The sequence below is a fragment of the Pristiophorus japonicus genome, chromosome 16 (genome assembly GCF_044704955.1).
Source record: "Pristiophorus japonicus isolate sPriJap1 chromosome 16, sPriJap1.hap1, whole genome shotgun sequence".
Lineage (NCBI taxonomy): Eukaryota > Metazoa > Chordata > Chondrichthyes > Pristiophoridae > Pristiophorus > Pristiophorus japonicus.
In genome coordinates, this window is record NC_091992.1 from 72,685,240 (window position 1) to 72,710,447 (window position 25,208).

Genomic DNA, 25,208 nt, shown 5'->3' on the forward strand with positions numbered 1-25,208 from the left:
AGTCAGAATGGTGTGTGACTTGGAGGGTGTAATGTATTTGCTTCATGGGTTCTTTGCTTAAGAATTCATCGCAACACATTGCTATTAAGAATTAGTTGGTTTATTAGCAAAAGATTTAACAATCACACTACACATTACCAGCTCAACTACTTTAGTTGTGCACTTTAAACAAATGCCCACTGCAAGGGGGGGTCACACTCCAAAATAAATCTTTTCCAGTGCCCCCCTTTTTTTTTGTTTTTTTTGTGGTGGTGGGGTTTAGGGCACTAAAAACAGAAATTATACAAGTGCCCCCTGGCGAAAAGGGGGGGGGGGGCACTAAAACCGGAAACTTAAACAAATTAAACTTTAAACTTAAATGATCAAATTAACATTCTGTTGCCAGGGGCGATGATGCACTCCAGTCCCTCCGACGCCCACCTCTCGCGGAAGGCCGCGAGCATACCGGTGGACACCGCGTGCTCCATCTCCAGGGACACCCTGGCCCGGATGTAACCGCGGAAGAGAGGCAGGCAGTCGGGCTGAACAACCCCCTCAACCGCCCGCTGCCTGGACCGGCTGATGACCCCCTTGGCCCTGCCCAGGAGCAGTTCTATGAGGAGGCCCTCGGACCTACCCGCTCCCCTCCACACAGGGTACCCAAAGATCAGGAGTGTGGGACTGAAATGCAACCAGAATTTGAGGAGCAGCCCGTTCAAATAATGGAATAGGGGCTGCAACCTCACACACTCAATAAAAACATGGAACACGGACTCTTCCAGGCTGCAGAAATTGCAGGCGGCCTGGGAGCCCGTGAACCGACATAAAAACTTATTGTAAGGGACTGCTCCGTGCAACACCCTCCAGGCTAAGTCCCCGATAAATAGTGGGAGGACTCCCGCGTAGAGTGCACTCCATTGGGGACCCCCGCCTCCTCCGGACGGCAAGATGGTACGCCATGGTGTGTCCGGACGGCAGATGAGGATGGCAAGGTTGAGAGTGTGCAGGAGCAGCCCGTACAGGAAACCCCTCCGCGCAGAACTGAAAGGCACGGAGGGGATTTCCCCAAGGCGGCTCAAGTTGTGAGGCACCGGCTCCCGAGGGAGGTTTCGGGGTTTGGCGCCGATGAGGAATTCCATCCGGACGGAGGTCAGTTCGGACGGGATCTCCCCACGCGCTTGAGCCTCCTCGACACACTTAACGGAGTCAGGGCCCAGAGCTGTTTTTAGCCACTCGATGGCATCGGCCGCGCGCCGGACATCGGCCCAGGATAGGCACCGTGCCAACACGTCTGGTGCCATCCAGCCCGCTCCTCCGCCATCGAGCAGGTCCCTGTCCCTGGTCACCTCGCCAGCCACAGCCCTCTCATCCGCCTGCCACCTAAAACTGCGGTCGCGGAGGTACGGATTCCCGAGCAGCGACTCCTGCAGGACAGCCACCACTCCAGACGGTGGAGAGCTGCGCTTGGTGGCGACTCTGTTCCAGACCCTGATGAGTTCCTGGTAAAAGACAGGCAGCCCCTGCATGGTGGTCCTGACGCCCCCCAGGTTCACAAACAGGAGCTGCGTGTCGTAGTTGAGATGGTACTGCTGGCGGAAGAAATACATCGCAAGCGTACACAATCTAGGAGGGGGCTCGACGTACAAGTATCTCTGCAGGGTCTGAAGACGGAAAGTCGCTAGCTGAATGCTGATGTACACCAACGACTGACCACCCTCCCTAAGCAGGAGACTCAGAATCACAGCAGAGACCCAGTGCTTCCTGTTGTTCCAGAAGAAGTCCACCAGCTTCTTCTGTATCTTGGTGGCAAACGCAGGGGGAGGGGTCAAAGTGACCAGCCGGTACCACAGCATAGCGGCCACCAGCTGGTTTATGACTAGCGCTTGACCCCTGTAGGACAGCGCTCGGAGCAGTCCTGTCCAGCGCCCTAGGCGAGCGGCGACCTTGGCTCCAGCTCCTGCCAGTTCGCCGGCCAGGCTTCCTCGTCTGGGCTAAGGTAGACTCCCAGATAGAGGAGATGGGTTGTGCTCCAGGCAAAAGGCCTGAACTCCTCCGACAGGGAGTCCACCCGCCACTGACCCACCAGGAGTCAGGAACATTTCTCCCAGTTGATCCTGGCGGAGGATGCGGCCGAATAAATCTTCTGGCACTCACGCATCCTCCGCAGGTCAATGGGATCCTCGACCATGAGGAGCACATCATCGGAGGAAGCCGAGAGGACGACCTCCACATCCAGCCCTTGCAGGGCCAGTCCCATCAACCTCGTCCGCAAGAGGCGCAGGAAAGGCTCCACGCATATGGCATATAACTGGCCGGACATGGGGCATCCCTGGTGCACCCCTCTCCCAAAGCAAAGGGGCGCCATCAAAGACCCGTCATCTTACGGGATCGGGTGTGTGCTTCAGCAAGCGAATGTGTCGGGTAAGCTCCAACTTGTAGCGTATGCATCCCGGAGCCTTTCCAAGGCTGAAAGGGGGTACAGCATCGTCCAAAAGGAGGCTCTAGCTTGTGTATACCCGGTAAAAAAAATGTACCAGTACCTATTATTCCGGCGGTTCAAACTAGAAACCGACCACAAGCTGCTCACGTCGTTATTCTCTGAGAGCAAAGGCATTAATACCAATGCCTCAGCTCGCATTCAGAGGTGGGCATTAATGCTGTCCGCTTACGACTACACAATCCGCCACAGCCCAGGCAATGATAACTGCGCAGATGCGCTCAGTCGGCTCCCGCTCGCCACCACCAAGGGTGAAGCCGAGCAGCCCGCAGAACTGGTCATGGTCATAGAAGCCTTTGAGGGTGAAGGGTCACCTATCACGGCGTGCCAGATAAGAATCTGGACCAGCCAAGACCCACTGCTGTCCCAGGTGCAAAACTGTATATTAAGTGGAAACTGGCAACTACGTATGGAGAGCTGCATGGCGATTTTAAGCCGTTTCACCGGCGCAAGGACGAGTTATCCGTCCAGGCCAACTGCATTTTGTGGGAAAATCGTGTAGTCCTGCCCAAGAAGGGCAGAGATTTATTTGTCAAGGATCTCCATAGCACACACCCTGGCATCGTAATGATGAAAGCCATTGCGAGATCGCACATGTGGTGGCCCGGCATCGACGCAGACTTAGAGTCGTGTGTACACTGGTGCAACACGTGCGCGCAACTCAGCAACGCACCCAGGGAAGCCCCCCTGAGCCTGTGGTCCTGGCCCTCCAAACCCTGGTCCCGCATCCACATAGACTACGCGGGTCCCTTTCTAGGAAAAATGTTCCCAGTTGTAATTGATGCTTATTCTAAATGGATCGAATGTGTTATAATGTTGCCTAGCACATCCACTGCCACAATAGAGAGCCTTCGGACAATGATCGTCACCCATGGCCTGCCTGACGTCCTTGTTAGTGACAATGGACCATGCTTTACGAGTTCCAAATTTCGCGAATTTATGTGCTGTAACGGCATAAAGCAAGGCGGCCCCGTTCAAACCAGCCTCCAATGGCCAAGCTGAACGGGCAGTACAGATCATAAAGCAGGGCATGCAGTGAGTGACGGAAGGCCCCTTGCAGGCCTGTCTGTCTCGTGTGCTACTTGCATATTGGTCGAGGCCCCACTCACTCACAGGGGTTCCGCCCGCTGAACTCCTCATGAAGAGGACCCTCAAAACAAGGTTGTCCCTCGTGCACCCGGTTGTCGAAAACAGGCATCTTAAGCAACGTACATATTGTCATGTATTCAACCAGCATTGTAACCCATGTATAAACTGACCTAAGTTGTACACCGTGAGAACACTGACCACTAGGTGGGAGACACTCCTAACCTGGACATTCAGGTATAAAAGGGGAAGCTCCACCCACCTTCATCACTTGAGTGCTAAGGAATAAAGGACAGGTCACAGACTGTATAGTAAGGACGTATCAATGGCGACAAGAAACTGGGATTTAAACCACGCGAGCATGGCCACTAGCAGAACAGACGAGAGGTACTGTGTTAAGGAATGGTTGGGACAGAGATTCAACATTGTTAAAGCAGCACACAGTTCTCCAGGCAGACAAGGGCAGTCGGCATGCCCCAACATGCAGTCGAACCCAGAGGGGGAGTTCGACAGAGACAATGGCAAGCTGAACAGCGATTCACGCCATTGCAAGGGACAATGCGGCCAGTAATGGGGCCATCAACACCTGTTAATGGTACACTCAAGGACAATAACAGAGGCAGTCAGGGACGATCGACTGGCAAGGGGCCTTTTGTTTCAAACCGCAACTCATGTTGGAGGCGTGGAGGCACACACTCAGCCGGAGTTTGCAGAGATGAGCAAAATACCTGCAGAAATTGCAGAAATGGACACTGGGGTAAATCGCTGGAAGCTGAAGTTCAGCGAGTTCGTGTGGAGCACGTATACAATTCATACACCAGGACGCCACCAATAATGATGAAAATGCTCCTCAATGGCATCCCAGTATCAATGGAGTTAGACACGGGTGCCAGCCAGTCCCTGATGGGTATCAAACAGTTCGAAAAGTTGTGGGCATCCAAGGCCAGGAGGCCAAAATTATCGCCGATTGACGCACAGCTACGGACTTACACAAAGCAGATCATTCCGGTGTTAGGCAGCGCCACGGTAGTCGTGACCCACAAAGATTCGGAGAACAGGTTGCCACTCTGGATTGTCCCAGGGGACGGTCCCGCACTACTGGGGAGGAGTTGGCTTTCTGTCATGAACTGGAAATGGAGCGATGTCAATGCAATTTCCTCTGTGGAGCGAGTATCATGCTCACAGATCCTGGACAAATTTGACTCATTATTTCAACCCGGCATTGGCACTTTCATGGGGGCCAAGGTAGTGATTCACATAAACCCGGACGCCAGGCCAGTACACCACAAGGCCAGAGCGGTGCCGTACGTGATGTGGGAAAAGATAGAAGGCGAATTGGACCGCCTGCTGAGGGAAGGCATCATCTCACCAGTCGAATTCAGTGACTGGGCGAGCCCGATTGTGCCGGTGCTCAAGGCGGATGGGTCGGTCAGGATATGTGGCAATTACAAGGCCACCATCAATCGGGTGTCACTCCAAGACCAGTACCCGCTACCGAGAGCGGAGGACCTCTTTGCGACGCTATCCGGTGGCAAACTTTTTTCAAAATTGGACCTGACCTCAGCTTACATGACCCAGGAGCTGGCGAGTGAGTCGAAGAAGCTGACCACCATCACGACACACAAGGGGTTGTTTGAGTACAACTGATGTCCGTTCGGGATTCGCTCGGCCGCTGCGATCTTCCAACGAAATATGGAAAGCCTCCTCAAGTCGATTCCAGGGACGGTGGTTTTTCAGGACGACATCCTCATTACAGGTTACGATATTGAAGAACACCTCCACAACCTGGAGGAGGTGCTACGCAGACTGGACCGGGTAGGTCTGCGACTGAAAAAGGCGAAGTGCGTCTTCCTAGCTCCAGAGGTAGAATTCCTGGGGATGAGGGTAGCAGCAGACGGGATCAGCCCTACTGCGTCCAAGACGGAAGCGATCCAAAGAGCACCCAGACCCCGTAACATGACGGAGCTGCGTTCGTTCCTTGGGCTCCTGAACTACTTTGGTAACTTTCTTCCCAAATTGAGCACGCTGCTAGAGCCGCTACACGTGCTCCTACGCAAAGGTCGCGAATGGGTCTGGGGGGACAGCCAGGAAAGGGCTTTTAATAGAGCACGCAATTTGTTATGTTCCAACAATCTGTTAACGCTATATGACCCATGTAAGAAACTTGTGTTAACGTGCGATGCGTCGTCCTATGGTGTCGGGTGTGTGTTGCAGCATGCCAATGCCAAGGGTCAGTTACAACCGGTAGCTTATGCCTCCAGAAGTCTGTCCCAGGCAGAAAGGGGCTACGGGATGGTAGAAAAGGAGACGATCGCATGTGTATTTGCGGTAATGAAAATGCACCAGTACCTGTTTGGCAGGAAATTTGAGCTGGAAACAGATCACAAACCCTTAATGTCCCTTTTGGCCGACAACAAGGCCATAAATGCAAACGCATTGGCCCGCATACAGAGGTGGGCACTCACGTTAGCCGCCTATGACTACACAATTCGGCACAGACCGGGCACCGAAAACTGCGCCGATGCACTCAGCAGGCTCCCACTAGCCACCATTGAGGGGGCTACCGAGCATGGTCATGAGATAGTCATGGCTGTTGAAGCTTTCGGAAGCGAAGGCTCACCCGTGACAGCCCGTCAGATTAAAGTCTGGACAAATAGAGACCCGCTATTGTCTCTAGTCAAGAAATGTGTCCTGAATGGGGACTGGGCAGCTACGTACAGGGCATGCCCTGAGAAATTTAAACCATTTCACAGGCGCAAGGATGAACTCTCGATTCAGGCCGATTGCCTACTGTGGGGAAACCGCGTAGTCATGCCCCAGATGGGCAGAGAGGTGTTCATCAGAGAACTCCACAATGGGCACCCGGGCATTGTCACGATGAAGGCAATTGCCAGGTCACACGTTTGGTGGCCAGGGATAGACGCAGATCTGGAATTTTGTGTTCGCAGGTGCAACACGTGTGCCCAGCTGGGCAATGCGCCCAGGGATGCCCCCCTTAGCCCCTGGCCATGGCCCGCCAAGCCTTGGTCACGCATCCATGTGGACTACACAGGTCCTTTCATGGGGAAAATGTTTTTGGTTGTAGTAGATGCCTACTCCAAATGGATCAAGTGTGACATTTTAAGTTCAAGCACATCCTCTGCCACGGTAGAAAGTCTACGGGCAATGTTCGCCGCCCACGGTCTACCAGATGTCTTGGTCAGCGACAATGGCCCGTGCTTCACAAGCACTGAATTCCAGGACTTCATGGCAGGCAATGGAATTAACCATGTTAGAACGGCACCGTTCAAGCCGGCCTCAAACGGCCAGGCAGAACGAGCAGTGCAGATAATCAAACAGGGGATGCTCAGATTCCAAGGGGGTTCCCTACAAACCCGCTTATCACGCCTCCTGTTGGCCTATAGATCCCGACCACACTCGCTCACAGGGGTTCCACCCGCAGAGCTACTAATGAAAAGGACGCTCAAAACCCGGTTATCCCTTATACACCCCACCATGAAAGAAATTGTCGAGAGCAGGCGCCAGTCACAATATGGCTACCATGACAGGAATGCGAAGGCGCGATGTATTGATGTAAATGATCCTGTTATTGTCCTCAACTACGCTGCAGGGTCCAAATGGTTTGCAGGCACTGTGGTTGCCAAAGAGGGAAATAGGATTCTGGTAGTTAAACTTACCAATGGACAAATCTGCCGCAAACATGTGGATCAAACAAAAAGGAGGTTCAGCAACCCCATAGAAGAAGCAGAGGAAGAACACGATATAGAGTTCACTCCACCACAGGTGACCGAACACCGGAACCAAAGGGAGGAGAGCCCAGTCACTGTGGGCAGTCCGGACAGGCCTGAGGCACCGCAAACAGCAGACTCTCAGGCCAGCGCCCAACAACCGGAGCCCCAACTCAGGCGCTCTACAAGGGAGCATAAACCACCAGAGAGACTCAACCTGTGATCCCAATAAGACTTTGGGGGGGGAGGTGATGTCATGTATTCAACCAGCATTGTAACCCATGTATAAACTGACCTAAGTTGTACACCGTGAGAACACTGACCACTAGGTGGGAGACACTCCTAACCTGGACCTTCAGGTATAAAAGGGGAAGCTCCACCCACCTTCATCACTTGAGTGCTAAGGAATAAAGGACAGGTTACAGACTGACCTTCTCTCAAGCATGGGCCTCGTGTGCATTTATACTGTATAGTAAGGACGTATCACATATCATGACCACAACTCTGCAACGCGTTGTATCAATGTCGATGACCCTGTTTTCGTACTGAACTTTGGTTGGATCCCAAGTGGCTCACAGGCACTGCCGTAGCTAAAGAGGGGAGTAGGGTTTTCGTGGTAAGACTCACTAATGGCCAAACCTGCAGGAAGCACATTGATCAAACCAAATTGAGGTTCACCGATGATCCAGAACCACTGGATGATTACAGTGACATCGACTTCCAACCACAAGCAACAGAACCAGCGGTTCACCAAGAGACAGAACCCGTCGCATCGGACAGTCTGACCAGAGCCGCAACACCGCAAGGCAGCGACACTCCGATCAGGCCGCCCACACCCAGCGTCCAACTCCGACGCTCAACCAGAGAGCACAGACCCCCGGTCAGGCTTGACCTGTAAACCGCATCTAAGACTTGGGGGGAAGTGATGTGATGTATTTGCAGCCATACTCTGCACCATGTAATTACATGTAATAGCCAACAGATGGGGAAAGCCCGGGAGGCACACATTACTGCACCACGTGCTGCCTCCCCCCGCAGTGCTCACTTTTGGAGTTTACATTAAACCTAAAGGTCACAAGGTGATCAGCTCCAGCAATGGGCCACGTGTGTTTTATTATCGTGATAAGCATATGTATCACCGGGGACTTTTCCCTCGTGAGCTGGTTGAGGGCACCGGTCAGCTCCACCAGCCTTAGCGGAGTGTCCAGATTTCCGGTGCCCTCCGGGCCGACCTTTGGCAGGTCCTCCCACAAAACTCTACGCGCTTCCTCGCTGGACGGATCCGGCGAGAATAGAGCCCCATAATAGTCTCGGGCCCTGTTACTGATGCCCACCTGATCTGAGACCAGAGATTTGTTGGCCAGCAGTGTCAAGAGCTGCTTACAGACCCCCCGTCTTTTTTCCAGCAAGTAGAAGAAGGGGGAGCCGCGGTCCAGGTCCCGGAGGAACCGGATACGCGACCTCACGAACGCGCCTTGGGACCCGACGAGCAGCAGATCCTTCAGCGCGACCTTCTTCGCTTCGTACACCGTCCGCAGGGCCGGGTCCTGGACGACTTGACCGAGACGGGCTTCCAGGTCGAGCACCACTTTTTCTAGGCACCCCACCCTGACCGCCCGCCTCTTGGTCGACCCCCTCGTATACTCTTGACAGAAGACGCGGACGTGAGCCTTGCCCACGTCCCACCATAGCCTCAAGGAGGGGAAGCCCCCCTGCTTCCTTCTCCAGTCGGCCCAGGAACGACGGAACGAGTCCTGGAACCGCACGTCCTCCAGCAGCCGGTTGTTAAAGTGCCAGTACGCGGACCCCGTCCTCGCGCGGAGCGAAGCGAGCTCCGCCCACACCAGGTGGTGGTCCGAACACGGCACCGGCCGCATGGAGGCCGTCGGGACGCAGGAAACGTACGCCCGAGACATGTAAAGGCGGTCGATTCTGGACCATCCTCTTCCAGGGCTCACCCAAGTAAAGGCGCTGGAGTCGGGATGGAGATTTCGCTAGACGTCCACCAAGTCGAAGGACCCGACCAGGTCCCTCATTTCTATCGCCGTCATGCTCTGCGGGGCACCGGAGCGGTCCCTCGCCTCGAGGGTGCAGTTAAAATCCCCCCCAAGGACAATGCAGTCGCCGACATCGACGGAGCCAAGAAGAGTGGACACTTCTTCGAAGAAGCGCGTTTGCTGCGGGCCGGCTGAGGGCCGTACACGTTCACGAGATGGAGCGGCACGTCCCCCAGGCGAACCGTGACGTGCAGCAAGCGGCCTGGCACGGGCTCCTCAACCCCCAAGATCTCCGGCTGAAAATGTGGGGCCAGCAAGATGGCCACCCCACAAGAAGTGGTAGTGAGGTGGCTCATGCGGACCTCTCCTTGCCATTCCAGGAGCCACGTGGCTTCGTCTCCCGGAACGGTGTGGGTGTCTTGCAGGAAGCACACCGCATATTTCCCCTCCCGCAGGAGCGAAAAATTGTTAAATCTACATTGTGCTTCTCTGCCGCCATTGATGTTGAGGCTGGCTATGGTTATCTTCATGACAAGAGCATAGTGCAACCTCTAACTTAAACCAAGGTGGGGGTGGGGGTGGGGGAGGGGAGTGGAGTTGTTTGTTGACCTCCACTCCCTCAGCAGCCCAGCGAGGAACGTTCTGAGCCGGTGCAGCTCAAGGGTTTCCGGTTTTGATAGGGTCCCGCCCACGACCATGGTTTTAGTGGCAGCACGGACGGACCTGATGAGCAGCGCTGGCTCGGACCATTTGTCCAGGGCCAGATGGGCTCTACTGCGGCGACCCTGGCATTGCGCCAAAATGTCCCGGAGCTCCTTTACAGGAATGAGGGGGGACTCAGCGGTGGGCACGAGGAGATCCACCGCCTCACTGGCGATGGACTCGAGATCTTCTCCCGCTTCCTCCACCGAGCCCCCATCCCCCTCCGGGAGGTCGCCGCTAGCAGCCGGTCCGTCGACCGCACGGGGTACGGCAAACGGCCTGGCCGCTCCATCTGGCCCTGGCTCCGCCTCGATCCCACCCCCAGGATCGTTGGCAGAGGAGTCCCCCTGGGCTCCCCCTGGGATGCCGGGTTGGGAAACGGCAGCGGACGGGGGTCCCTCTCTGCCCCAGGCACCGGGGAACATGGAGAAACTGGGCCGAAAAACAGCTCCAGGTCCTCCAAGTCCCCCAGCTCCAACGACAGGGATGAAGATTGGGGTTCCTCACCCTCCCTGTCACCACCCCCCGGCCCAGCGGGTGGGGGTTCCTGAAATTCAAATGCTTTTTTCTTTTTCTGCCAGGTCGAGCAGTTCCCGGGGTATGTTGATTTTTGACTGGGCGGGCTCAGACTTGGCCTCTTCGGCCTCGCCCGCCTCAGTTCCCGGGACGCTCGGCCCAGCAGTGACACATTTAATGTGTGGTCCTGCGCCCCCTGCAACAGGCAGGTCTTCATCCCCATCCCCGGGAGACTCAGGCTGGGCAGCCTTGGATGTCTCGCCCTCCCGAGGGACAGGCTCCCCCCCCCCCGGCATTCGGCGTGCACTAGGATTGCTGGTGGGGACGCGGAACACGAGGTGGGCACCAACTCCTCCATGGAGGGACCTTGGTCATCCTCCGCTTCCGTGGAGCGATGCCTCCTTTTTTGTCTGGAGGGACGCGGAGGCTGGGAGACCCCCATGTCTGCCAGGGCTCCCGCCTCCGCTCCCTCCTTCTGGTTATCTGCCCCGAGCCCGACTGCGGGTGGCAACCTCTCCGCGGAAACAGGTGTGGTGAACGGGCTCGAGGTGCACCGCGCTCGCCGGTGATAAAAAGGGGCTGAGCGCAATGATTGGGCTGTGGCCCACTAAGGGGAGTCATCTGAAGGTATTTCATTTTCTTCTGTGCCTTCCTTCCACGCAGACGCTCTCCCTCCCCCCCGCCGGAGGCTGTGAAGACAAAGGCCCCCGACGATGCCCACATGCCTACGGCTCCCGGCACGCGGACGGTGACAGGGAGAGGAGTAGCGGTGGCACCAGCCTTGGCCGCTTTGGCTGTTTTAGCGGCCTTGGAGGCGAAGATGCCCCACCTCCTCTCAGGCATGGCACCGCGCGCCGTCCGACGTCCAGAAGACGCGGTAGGCAGTCCCCTCGTGGACCACACTGAATGTACCCTCTGTTACCCCCTCCCGGGCCAGCTGAACGAAAAGCTGGCGCCGGAAGGAGAACACGTGATGGAGGCTGGTCTTCCTCAAACCGAGCGGTATCGGTGTTATCCCCGACCTCACCTCCCCCAGTTGACGTAGGTGGGGGAGGAGGAGCTTACCGGGAACAAAGGGCGGGACGTTCGAGATGACGAGTCTCTGTGCGGTGGTCTCAAGAGGATCCACCGGCAGGAAGGTCCCGCCCACGTGAGCCCCTTACTGAGGGCCAGGGACACCGTCCGCTCCGACCCCAGGAAGAACACAGCCTTCCCGGACATTTTGGAGGCGGCGACAATGGCCGAGGGGCCGACTACCCCAGCCATTGCCCCCTCGCACTCCTCGATGGTCATGTTGGGGTGAGTGTAGCTCTTGACCTCATGTTTTTTTGTAATTAATGCAAAGGATGGCAGGGCAGCAGGAGCCGCTGTGGTTACAGATACCACGCGCACACAAGTTTGCACTGGCCCTGTCACCGGCGAAGGTGGACTCGCCATGTCAGGGTCCATTTAAGGGCTACACTCACCCCAATGTATCAGGCCTAAAGGTCTTAATGGCCTCCTTTATTTAAGCAGAGGGAGCTCTTAATGAGGCACACCTCTCCCCTGCTTAACAATTGGGGAAGGGCCTTTTTCCCTCTGCTCAGTTGTTTTAATTATATTTTAAAAAGAGGAGAAAGAGGTTTCTCGGAGAGAGAGGGGAGAGACAGAGAGAGAGAGAGAAGGGGTGGGAAAGAGGGAGGCTGTGAGAGCAGGTCTCCCCCTTACAACGTTGGGTGGGTGCTTGCAGGGGTGCACTCCCCGGATGGCAAGCAAAGTCTTTATAGATTTTCTTCTGACGGGGGGAGAAGATGTCTTCACCCGGGTAAGCTGGAACTACCCAGGCACAGTCCTCCACCGGGTCTTAACGATGTTAAATAATTGTTAAACGAGTCTTCACCCAGGCAACTCCAGCTGTCCCGGGCCAGGCAATGGGGGAGAGGTGTTTTAGTGGTGTGTGGGGCCTAGTTATTTGCAAGAGCCACACACGCTTACACACACACACACAAACACACACCCACGATGTTTCAACCTTCTTAATCTTCTTCCTCCCCCCACCTACAAATTAAAGTCTTTTTGGGAGAATGCACCAAAGCACCCAGGTGTAGATTGTTGGAAAATGGCTCTCCCTCCTTCCACACAGATGATGCAGCTTTTTTTTCTCCCCTCTCTCCAACTCTGTGGCAGCAGTGATGCAACTCTTGCTCTCCTCCTCCCTCTCAAGGTGTTGAACCAGTCCTCCTCTCCTGGAGACTCTCTGGTTCAAGGCAGGCAGAAAGCAGCTGCAGCACTTCCTTCCACCAGGCTCATGGCTCTCCAGTGGCTAAGCTACTTCCACACATCAGCTCGACAAACCAGGTGCATATTGCAGAGGGGAACGTGGAGGTGGTGGTGTTCCCATGCACATGCTGCCCTTGTCCTTCTAGGTGGTAGAGGTCGTGGGTTTGGGAGGTGCTACCGAAGAAGCCTTGGTGAGTTGCTGCAGTGCATCTTGTAGATGGTACACACTGCAGCCACGGTGCGCCGGTGGTGGAGGGAGTGAATGTTGAAGGTGGTGGGTAGCGTGCCGATCAAGCGGGCTGCTTTGTCCTGGATGGTCGAGCTTCTTGAGTGTTGTTGGAGCTACACTCATCCAGGCAAGTGGAGAGTATTCCATCACATTCCTGACTTGAGCCTTGTAGATGGTGGAAAGGCTTCAGGGAGTCAAGAGATGAGACACTCGCCGCAGAATACCCAGCCTCTGACCCGCTCTTGTGGTCACAGTATTTATGTGGCTGGTCCAGTTATGTTTCTGGTCAATGGTGACCCCCAGGATGTTGATGGTGGGGGATTCGGCGATGGTAATGCGATTGAATGTCAAGGGGAGGTGGTTAGACTCTCGCTTGTTGGAGATAGTCATTGCCTGGCACTTGTGTGGCACAAATGTTACTTGCCACTTATCAGCCCAAGCCTGAATGTTGTCCAGGTCTTGCTGTATGCGGGCACGGACTGCTCCATTATATGAGACGTTGCAAATGGCACTGATCACTGTGCAATCATCAGCGAACATCCCCACTTCTGACCTGACGATGGAGGGAAGGTCATTGATGAAGCAGCTGAAGATGGTTGGGCTTGGAACACTGCCCTGAGGAACTCCTGCAGCGATGTCCTGGGGCTGTGATGATTGATCTCCAACAACCACAACCATCTTCCTTTGTGCTGGGTATGACTCCAGCCAGTAGTGCCTCATGGGCCTTTCGGAAAGGGACAATTTTGGTCCTGTAATGTCAGGGCAGGTCTGTAGTATTGCCAACTCTCGTGAATTGTTAAACATTTTTTGTAAAGCATTCTCAGATGCAGTAATATCATTTTTGTAAAGAGCTGTGATCAATGTCCCCGTTAATTTGTTTTGGGTGTGTGCCCTTTGCCCTTTGCTATTTGCCCTTTGAAAAGCTGGGTAGCGGGCAGTTGGGCGGGGGGGGGGGGGGGGGGGAGGCGGTCCCGGGGGCCACATGGCCACGCGGCTTAAAGGGAAGATTGGCCGTGATTAAATATAGCCACCAATCAGGTTTATAAACCGACTGTCAATCAATATTGGTTTATGTTTGAAAAAAATAGCAACTCATGATTTCTACACCAAATCATATGGTTTTTAAGAGTTTTATTCCTGATTTATGAGACAGTGGGGATGGCATTACTGTTTGTTCAGTGTCTGTACCCATTTTACAGGATTTACACTGATTCCCAAGGTGCATTGTGGATTGGATTTTCTTTCACAGTTTTTGAATGGTCACTTTCAAATTGGACTCCCAATTTATCCGTGATTTCATACCGACCTTCACAGTTAGCCTCCCAGGCACCCCCGCCTCACACCACAATCCCACCCCAACCCCAAACACCAACCCCAAACACCCTTCCCCAACCACCAGCCCCTAACTCCAACCCCCACCCCCAAACCCTAACCTCCAACCCCCCAACCCCAAACACCAACCCCAACTCCAAACCCCCCAACCCCCAACCTCCAACCCCCCAACCCCAAACCTCCAACCCCCCAACCCCAAACACCCCTCTCCAACCCCCAAACCCCAAACCCCCAACTACCAACCCCCAACTCCAAACCTCCCAAACACCCCTCTCCAATCCCCAAACCCCTAACCCCCAACCCCAAACACCAACCCCCAACTCCAACCCCCACCCCAAACTCTAACCTCCCAACCTCCAACCCCCAACCTCCAACCTCCCAACCCCAAACACCCCTCTCCAACCCCCAAACCGCTAACCCCCAACCCCAAATACCAACCCCTCAACTCCAAACCTCCCAATCCCCAACCTCCAACCCCATACACCCTCTTCAACCCCCAAACCCCTAACCCCGAACCCCAAACACCAACCCCCAAACCCCCAACCCTCAAACCTCCAAACTCCCAACCCCAAACACCCTCTTCAACCCCCAAACCCCTAACACCCAACCCCAAATACCCCTCTTCAACCCCCAAACCCCTAACACCCAACCCCAAATACCCCTCTCCAACCCCCAAACTGCTAACCCCCAACCTCAAACACCAACCCCAACTCCAAACCCCCAACCCCCAATCCTAAAATCCCTAACTCCCAGCCACGAAGACTAACCTCCACAACCAACCCCCAACCCCAACCCCCCACCCCAAACTCCCAACCAACCATTTAACAATTCAAGCAGCTCACCTAACAACAGGAGATGTTCCTTTGTTTTTGCAGCAAGCAGCAAACCATCTCCATACTGCAGCAGGTGGTCTGGTTTGAAATATCCTTCATAGTCCCACAGAAGCAGATTGAAGTGCTGGAAGCTCGAAAGGTGCGAGACCATCTTCTTTAAAAAACTAGTCAGTAAATAGTTAATTCCAGCAACGCACTGTATAGGGACCAGTGATTCACTCCAGCTCTTTGGCAACCAGAAGTTAATTATATCTTGCTTGTGAAATTGTCGAGGGTGGAAACAATCATGCAATATCAGTTTGCTGAAGCTGTTTTGTTAAAACTCTCTTGTGTATTTAACACTTGTACGCCACATGTCTTTAATTTCAAATGCATAAAGGCAATTTTCCCTTAACTCTCCTATTCCTGGAAATAAAATCTTAAATTGAAAAGAACACTGAACAACCATTCACATTCTCACCTTCTCGAGGGCGATTAGGGATGGGCAATAAATGCTGGCCTTTCCAGAGATGCCCACATTACGGAGCCAAAAAAAAATCATGCTGCTTCAAAATATGAATTGGTGAAATGGGTTAGGACCTCTGAAAATGCTTTGACACATGACCTGGCATTTTGGGCCTCACTGCGCCAATGTCATCATCATCATCATCATCACAGGCGGTCCCTCGTATCGAGGATGACTTGCTTCCACACTAAACATAGAAATATAGAAATTTACAGCGCAGAAGGAGGCCATTTCGGCCCATCGTGTCCGCGCCGGCCAACAAAGAGTCACACGGCCCTCGGTCAGCAGCCCTGAAGGTTACATATAAACCGATGAACAATGAACAATGGCGGAAAGGTAAAGAGCACCCAGCCCAACCAGTCTGCCCCACACAACTGAAACACCCCTTACACTGAAACATTCTACACTCCACCCCAACCAGAGCCAAGTGATCTCCTGGGAGAGGCAAAAAAACAGATAAAAACCCAGGCCAATTTAGGGAGAAAAAATCTGGGAAAATTCTTCTCCGACCCATCCAGGCAATCGAAACTAGTCCAGGAGATCACCCTGGCTGTATTCTACTCCCTGCAGTACTTACCATTATATCTGCACCATCCAACAAAAGGTCATCCAGTCTAATCCCAATTACCAGCTCTAGGTCCCTGCACTTAGAGCACTTAAGGTTACTGCACTTTAAGTGCCCATCCAACCATCTCTTAAAAGTGGTGAGGGTTTCTGCATCCACCACTCTTCCAGGCAGCGAGTTCCAGATCCCCACAACCCTCTGCGTAAAGAAGCCCCCTTCAAATCCCCTCTAAACCTTCCACCAACCACCTTAAAACTATGCCCCCTCGTAATAGACCCCTCCACCAATGGAAATAGACCCTTACTATCCACTATGTCCAAGCCCCTCAATATTTTGTACAGCTCAATGAGGTCTCCTCTCAACCCCCTCTGTTCCAATGAGAATAAACCCAGCCTATCCAATCTGTCCTCATAACTAAGATTCTCCATTCCAGGCAGCATCCTCGTAAATCTCCTCTGCACCCTCTCTAGTGCAATCACCTCCTTCCTATAATACTGCGACCAGAACTGCACGCAGAACTCCAGCTGTGGCCTAACCAAAGTATTATACAATTTAAGCATAACCTCCCTGTTCTTATATTCTATGCCTCGGCTAATAAAGGCAAGCATTCCGTATGCCTTCTTAACCACCTTTTACACCTGGCCTGCTACTTTCAGGGATCTGTGGACAAGCACTCCAAGGTCCCTTTGGTCATCTACACTATTAAGTGGCCTATCGCTTAATGTGTATACCTTTTCCTTATTAGCCCCCCCAAAGTGCATCACCTCACACTTTTCTGAATTAAATTCCATTTGCCACTGCTCTGCCCACCTGACCAGTAGATTGATAGACTCCTGCAGCCCATGATCTTCCTCTTCATTATCAACCACACAGCCAATTTTAGTGTCATCTGCAAACTTTTTAATCATACCCCCTATATTTAAATCTAGATAATTAATGTATACCACAAAAATTATCAATCACACAGTCAATTTTAAAGGAATAAGTTCTAAGGTGTTTCAATGAAGGGCCTAATATTCCAGGTCCTGAACTGCATATTGAAGGGTGGAAGATGCCGGTGCGTGGATTTTTTTAACGTGTGGTGGCCGTTGCACACCAGCCACCACACGGGCTCGACAGAGCTAGGTCTTGGTCCAGTGGCAAGGGTTAACCAGGACAACTGGAGACCTGCTCTGCTGCACGCATCTAGTGCGCACACATATCGCAGTGTGGGCTGGCCCGTGCTGCCCCTGGGTCCTCGCCTCTTCTAGGCCCCGAACTCTCGCCTCTCCCGGGCCCCAATCATGTCACTCCATGATCTCTCGCCACTCCTTTGCCCCGACCTCGCCGCTCCTGCTGTACCTGCCCACGCTCCAATCACCGACCTGGACCTTGGTGATGTCCAATCTAGCTGTCCTCATGGCTCCAATATACGCCCTCTCCTAAACACTGTTCAGCTGCCTGAGGGAACCCCACCAGCATTACTTAAAGGGACACGATGCAACTTTGAGGTAAGTTGCTTTTCGGTTTTGTACTGGTTCAAGTACAGTTTATTTGAGCAGTGCCTTGGTGTAAGACAGTTAAAATGTTGAGAAAGTGTGCAGGGAGTGTTGCTGGACGTTGGGAAGGAGTTGGCTCTTACAGGAAGGCCCCTGACTACGCCACTTGCTGCCAGCCATGGGGCCTGTACTTGCAGCCCTGCGCTGCAGCATGACAGGGAGATGGAGCAGAGGCAGAGGGAACAGGAGGAAGGGCAGGAGGGTTCTCAGCAGGAGGCCTTACCCACCTCAAGTCGCTGGAGAAATACCACCAACGATGTCTCCGCAAGATCCTGCAAATCCCCTGGGAGGACAGACGCACCAACGTTAGCGTCCTCGACCAGGCCAACATCCCCAGCATTGAAGCACTGACCATACTTGATCAGCTCCGCTGGGCAGGCCACATTGTCCGCATGCCAGTCACGAGACTCCCAAAGCAAGCGCTCTACTCGGAACTCCTTCACAGCAAACGAGCCAAAGGTGGGCAGAGGAAATGTTCCAAGGACACCCTCAAAGCCTCCCTGATAAAGTGCAACATCCCCACTGACACCTGGGAGTCCCTGGCCAAAGATCGCCCTAAGTGGAGGAAGTGCATCCGGGAGGGCGCTGAGCACCTCGAGTCTCGTCACCGAGAGCATGCAGAAATCAAGCGCAGGCAGCGGAAAGAGTGGGCGGCAAATCTGTCCTTCCTTCAACCACTGTATGTCTCACCTGTGATAGGGACTGTGGTTCTCGTATTGGACTGTTTAGCCACTGAAGGGCTCAGTTTTAGAGTGGAAGCAAGTCTTCCTCGATTCCAAGATACTGCCTATGATGATTACCCACCTAGGGTCTTCCGAGAGCACTTCTCCTTCCTGCACTCAAGCCAGGAGCAGAGTATTGGGAGGCTCCGCTTCACCGAGGAGGTGGTCACACAACTCTGCCACCTCCTGGAACCAAACCTGCAGCCTCCGAGCAGGGCGATGGCGGCACTGCCAGTGGCGCTCAAGGTCACCATCCTATTGCCAGGTTGGAACAGGCGGCATAGCAAACACCTTACAGTTCACCATCCATCGCTGCATCTGGGAGGTCACAGAGGCTCTGTACTCCAGGAGAAGGGACTTCATTGTCTGCACAGAGAGAAGCAGCAGACTATGCCGGGATATCGGGCTTCCTCATGGTGCAGGGCGCCATCGACTGAACACACGTAGCTTTGCGGGCACCGCATATCCTGAGATGTACCGTCACCACAAAGGGGACCACTCACTTAACATGCAGTTGGTGTGCGACCACACCTAGCACATGATGGTGAATGCCCGCTATCCTGGCTGCAGTCATGATGCCTTCATCCTGCGCCAGCCTGCTGCGCCAGCAATCTTCCAGCCACCATGTTTAATGGAGGGCGGCTGTTAGGTACCAAGGGCTATCCGCTCTACACCTGGCTAATCACTCTCCTCCACAACCCCACCACTCGTGGCCAGCAACCATATAACGACAGCCATGCTGCGACTAGGAACCTCACCGAGCAGACCATCAAGGTTCTGAACCAACACTCCACTGCTTTGACCGCTCGGGGGGAGCTTTCCAGTATTCGCCGGAAGTGGCGTCCCATTTCGTGGTGGTCTGCGGCATCCTCCACAACTTATCCATCATGAGGGTGCAGCCCTTGCCACCACGGGTTCCGTGGCCACCTCAGGAGGAGGAGGAACATAAAAATATAAGAACATAAGAAATAGGAGCTGGAGTAGGCCATACGGCCCCTCAAGCCTGCTCCACCATTTAATAAGATCTTGGCTGATCTGATCATGGACTCAGCTCCACTTCCTTGCCCGCTCCCCATAACCTTTTGCTCCCTTATCGCTCAAAAATCTGTCTATCTCCGCCTTAAATATATTCAATGACCCAGCCTCCACAGCTCTCTGGGGCAGAGAATTCCACAGATCACGACCCTCTCAGAGAAGAAATTTCTCCTCATTTCAGTTTTAAATGGGCGGCCCCTTATTCTAAGACTATACCACTCGTTTTAGTTTCCCCTATGAGTGGAAATATCCTCTCTGCACCCATCTTGTCGAGCCCCCTCATTTTCTTATATGTCTCGATAAGATCACCTCTCATTCTTCTGAACTCCAATGTGTTTAGGCCCAACCTGCTCAACCTTTCTTCATAAGTCAACCCCCTCATCTCCAGAATCAACCTAGTGAACCTTCTCCGAACTGCCTCCAATGCAAGTATATCCTTTCTTAAATACAGAAACCAAACCTGTACGCAATACTCCAGGTGTGGCCTCACCAATACCCTGTAGCAGGACTTCTCTGTTTTTATACTCTATCCCCCTTGCAATAAAGACCAACATTCCACTTGCCTTCCGGATGGTGAGGAAGGTGAGGAAGGTGAGACAGCCTGCAAATCCCTGTTCCGGATGGGCTGTCCGTCAGCACAGCATCAGACTTCAGTTCTCCTGACTGAACCCCAGTTCCCCACTGCTCACCATCAGACCATCTCTCTGTCAGAGAACATCACAGCATCCTCTTTGGCACAAAGCAGAAATGAGACTAGCCTCAAAACAAACATTCCTAACATAATTTATAAAATAATAATTCCAATATAACATTACAAAGTCAACTAATCACCCTTGTACATTCCTTTTGTGTCTGTCTTTCATGTTCTTTTGCCCACTCTCGTGCTCCTACGCATGCTATCCCAGTGGTTGCAGCAAGGCTGCTGGAAGGCTGCTGACACTCAGTGGGGGACACTGCAGATGGCCTTGCAGCACAACCTCGAGCAGCTCTGGGCCTGGAAGTCCCGGCTGCAGACTGCACCCCCTCCGTATTGTAAGGGATTCTCGGGGAGTGTTGTTGTGCCTTGGGTGTCTCTCTCTGGGCTTCTGCCCTCACAGCTTATGCCTGTCCTGTGAGGTACCCTGAGTGCTGCAAGAGCACCCCTGGAGAGACTGTGTCCACAGCTTATGAAGGGGGTTTTAAGACTCGTGCGTCCCCACAGCTTATGCCTAGCCTGTGAGGCACTTGTGAGTGTCAAACACTCCTAACCCCTTCTTCCCTAGCCTGTGACACACAGTTGAGCGTTTCCGAGGCGCTCCTAGCTTCCCTTACACTGTTCTGACATAAGACTCACAATCAGGAGATGGAATTCAATAGAACTGAGACAAGGTGATTCCAAGAGGAACTTAGGCTTCCAATTTATTTGACAAGGTGTATCTCAACAAACAGCAATACACTAACAAAACAATCCCCCTAAATCCCACTAAACGGACACAATGAAAATTTTTACACAAGTTTAGCAGTACAATGCCCAACCTCCCACCTTTCCTGGTCTAACTGAGTTGGGAGTTAAGGGGACCAGAGGTTATACTCACTTCTGTGCCTTCTGCAGTCTGGTGGTTTGTTTCTTCTATCTTCGGTGTCTTCTGACACTGATTTTCCTTCAGTGTCGAGAGGCTTGCTGGTTGTTGGATCACGAGGGTAGGGAACCACCCACACTATATCAGAAACCCCTTTTTATAGCCAGATTATCTAGTCCGCCTCACGTGCTGAAATCGATTCTTCCCATTGGTGGGCTTTGTGATTTTGAAAAATGCAGCAGTTTTAGATTATTGCGGGTTTTTTCCACTGATGTTAACCTACTCAAGGTTTGAGTGGGTGTTGAATGCGTTGGCCTCCTGTAGCCATTGTGTAGGCCCTTGGATTGTTTTGGGTTCCCTGGTTTCTGAAGGTCTGCATAATTTTCCTCAAATTCAGTTTTTCTAACCTACTCAAGGTTTGAGTGGGTGTTGAATGCGTTGGCCTCCTGTAGCCATTGTGTAGGCCCTTGGTTTGTTTTGGGTTCCCTAGTTTTCTGAAGGTCTGCATAATTTCCTTCCATAGTGTAAACATGGGGAAGACAATAGCCCGATAATGGCTATGAGTCAGTCCCACAGTTTTCGAGCAAGTGCTCTCCCATTGGCTTGAAAGCCCCATGCTTCGGGCTGACTCTGTCCCACCATTGGCCCTCCGATGTCCTTCCCCGTCCAATCACTGCTCTGCCAAGGTCAAACTGTCTCGGTTTCAATTCACAGCACAGACCGATCCCACAGCCCTTTTCCTTCTGGGTAAAATGAGGGCGTTTCGTCCTCCCCTACAGTATAGGTAGGAGTACAAATGCTGTCATCCTGAGAGAGAGAACAGCAGGTTCTTGCTCCACGGAGCCACTGCTGCTCCCCTGGGGCGGCACCTCAGCATTGCTGGCCATCTGTTGAAGCACAGATTGCTGGAGTGGGACCCTGCAAGCCCATGTCCACACTCATAAACCCAGCCTCGATGGCATCATAGAATCATAGAAATTTACAGCACGGAAGGAGGCCATTTCAGCCCATCGTGTCAGCGTCGGCCAACAAAAAGCTATCCAGCCGAATCCTACTTTCCAGCTCTAGGTCCGTAGCCCTGCTGGTTACAGCACTTCAGGTGCACATCCAAGTACATTTTAAATGTGGTGAGGGTTTCTGCCTCGACCACCCTTTTAGGCTGTGAGTTCCAGACCCCCACCACTCTCTGGGTGAAGAAATTTCCCCTCAAATTCCCTTTAAACCTTCTGCCAATTCCTTTAAATTTATGCCCCCTGATTGTTGACCCCTCCACTAAGTGAAATAGGCCCTTTCTATCCACCCTATCTAGGCTCCTCATAATCTTATACACCTCAATGAGGTCTCCCCTCAGCCTTCTCTGTTCCAATCAAAACAAACCCAGCCTATCCAATCTGTCCTCATAGCTAAGATTCTCTATTCCCAGCAACATCCTCATAAATCTCCTCTGCACCCTCTCCAATGCAATCACATCTTTCCTGTAATACAGTGACCAGAACTGCATGCAGTACTCCAGCATGTGGCCTAGCCAGCGTTTCATATAGTTCAAGCATAACCCACCTGCTTTTATATTCTATGCCTCAGCTAATAAAGGCAAGCATTCCGTATGCCTTCTTAACCACCTTATCTACCTGGCCTGCTACTTTCAAGGATCTGTGACAAGCACTCCAAGGTCCCTTTGTTCCTCTACACGTCTCAGTAACCTACCATTTAATGTCTATTCCCTTTCCTTGTTAGCCCTCCCCAAATCATTACCTGACATGTCTCTGGATTAAATTCAATTTGCCATTGTTCTACCCACCTAACCAGTTGATTGATATCTTCCTGCAGTCTGCAGCTTTCTTCTTTCTTACCAACCACACAACCGATTTTAGTATCATAGAAACAGAGAAATTTACAGCACAGAACATAAGAGCATAAGAATTAGGAACAGGAGTAGGCCATCTTGCCCCTCGAGCCTGCTCCGCCATTCAAAAAGATCATGGCTGATCTGGCCGTGGACTCAGCTCCACTTACCCGCCCGCTCCCCATAACCCTTAATTCCATTATTGATTAAAAATCTATCTATCTGTGATTTGAATACATTCAATGAGCTAGCCTCAACTGCTTCCTTGGGCAGAGAATTCCACAGATTCACAACCCTCTGGGAGAAGAAATTCCTTCTCAACTCGGTTTTAAATTGGCTCCCCCGTATTTTGAGGCTGTGCCCCTTAGTTCTAGTCTCCCCGACCAGTAGAAACAACCTCTCTGCCTCTATCTTGTCTATCCCCTTCATTATTTTTAATGTTTCTATAAGATCACCCCTCATCCTTCTGAACTCCAACGAGTAAAGACCCAGTCTACTAATCTACCATCATAAGGTAACCCCCTCATCTCCGGAATCAGTCGAGTGAATCGTCTCTGTACCCCCTCCAAGGCTAGTATATCCTTCCTTAAGTAAGGTGACCAAAACTGCATGCAGTACTCCAGGTGCGGCCTCACCAATACCCTGTACAGTTACAGCAGGACCTCCCTGCTTTTGTACTCCATCCCTCTCGCAATGAAGGCCAACATTCCATTCACCTTCCTGATTACCTGCTGCACCTGCAAACTAACTTTTTGGGATTCATGCACAAGGACCCCCAGGTCCCTCTGCACCGCAGCATGTTGTAATTTCTCCCCATTCAAATAATATTCCATTTTACTGTTTTTTTTCCCAAGGTGGATGACCTCACATTTTCCGACATTGTATTCCATCTGCCAAACCTTAGCCCATTCGCTTAACCTATCTAAATCCTTTGCAGCATCTCTATGTCCTCTACACAACCCGCTTTCCCACTAATCTTTGTGTCAACTGCAAATTTTGTTACACTACACTCTGTCCCCTCTTCCAGCTCATCTATGTATATATTGTAAACAGTTGTTGACCCAGCACCGATCCCTGTGGCACACCACTAACCACCGATTTCCAACCCGAAAAGGACCCATTTATCCCGACTCTCTGCTTTCTGTTAGCCAGCCAATTCTCGATCCATGCTAATACATTTCCTCTGACTCCACGTACCTTTATCTTCTGCAGTAACCTTTTGTGTGGCACCTTATTGAATGCCTTTTGGAAATCTAAATACACCACATCCATCGGTACACCTTTATCCACCATGCTCGTTATATCCTCAAAGAATTCCAGTAAATTAGTTAAACATGATTTCCCCTTCATGAATCCATGTTGCGTCTGCTTGATTGCACTATTCCTATCTAGATGTCCCGCTATTTCTTCCTTAATGATAGCTTCAAGCATTTTCCCCACTACAGATGTTAAACTAACCGGCTTATAGTTACCTGCCTTTTGTCTGCTCCCTTTTTTAAACAGAGGCGTTACATTAGCTGCTTTCCAATCCGCTGGTACCTCCCCAGAGTCCAGAGAATTTTGGTAGATTATAACGAATGCATTTGCTATGACTGCCGCCATCTCTTTTAATACCCTGGGATGCATTTCATCGGGACCAGGGGACTTGTCTACCTTGAGTCCCATTAGCCTGTCCAGCACTACCTCCCGAGTGATAGTGATTGTCTCAAGGTCTTCCCTTCCCACATTCCCGTGACCAGCAATTTTTGGCATGGTTTTTGTGTCTTCCACTGTGAAGACCGAAGCAAAATAATTGTTTAAGATCTCAGCCATTTCCACATTTCCCATTATTAAATCCCCCTTCTCATCTTCTAAGGGACCAACATTTACTTTAGTCACTCTCTTCCATTTTATATATCGGTAAAAGCTTTTACTATCTGTTTTTATGTTTTGCGCAAGTTTACTTTCGTAATCTATCTTTCCTTTCTTTATTGCTTTCTTAGTCATTCTTTGCTGTCGTTTAAAATTTTCCCAATCTTCTAGTTTCCCACTAACCTTGGCCACCTTGTACGCATTGGTTTTTAATTTGATACTCTCCTTTATTTCCTTGGTTATCCACGGCTGATTATCTCTTCTCTTACTGCCCTTCTTTTTCACTGGAATATATTTTTGTTGAGCACTATGAAAGAGCTCCTTAAAAGTCCTCCACTGCTCCTCAATTGTGCCACCGTTTAATCTGTGTTCCCAGTCTACTTTAGCCAACTCTGCCTTCATCCCACTGTAGTCGCCTTTGTTTAAGCATAG